This window comes from Daphnia pulicaria, unplaced genomic scaffold (assembly GCF_021234035.1).
Source record: "Daphnia pulicaria isolate SC F1-1A unplaced genomic scaffold, SC_F0-13Bv2 h1tg000244l, whole genome shotgun sequence".
NCBI lineage: Eukaryota > Metazoa > Arthropoda > Branchiopoda > Diplostraca > Daphniidae > Daphnia > Daphnia pulicaria.
In genome coordinates this window covers 17,055-17,500 of record NW_025804914.1, presented here as the reverse complement: position 1 = coordinate 17,500, position 446 = coordinate 17,055, and positions in this window count along the sequence as shown.

Here is a 446-nt window from a genome sequence, read left to right as displayed (position 1 = left end):
TTGGATGGGGCAATGTCCCCGTCCAATCGCTAAAAATGAGCCGGAAAACGGAGACATTATGCGGCGGAACATTAGTGGTTTTCCTTAGTATAGAAGAGGTCTCGATTCCTAAACTCGGAAAAATTTTCAGAGTCCCAAAAATTTTCGAAGTGTCGAATAGTTTGGTTTCTCGAATTGAAAATTTTTTTCAAATTTGCGACATTACGACAAGCAGCGATTGTAAAGCCCGGTCCAAATTTTTCAAACGAGTCTTACTTCTTGTTAGTCCGCCTGGCCGATACCAAAGAATGGCCGACCGTCGACTATCGGGCGAATAGACGGGTGAAAGAAATAAAGTCGAAGCCGGTGGTTGGATAGATATCGAAGGGAAGGCGAAAGAGGCGAAAAGGAAAGCGCGAAATTTCTTTAGTAGCTTCGACGCAAAAACTTTGGTATCGACGGGGAGC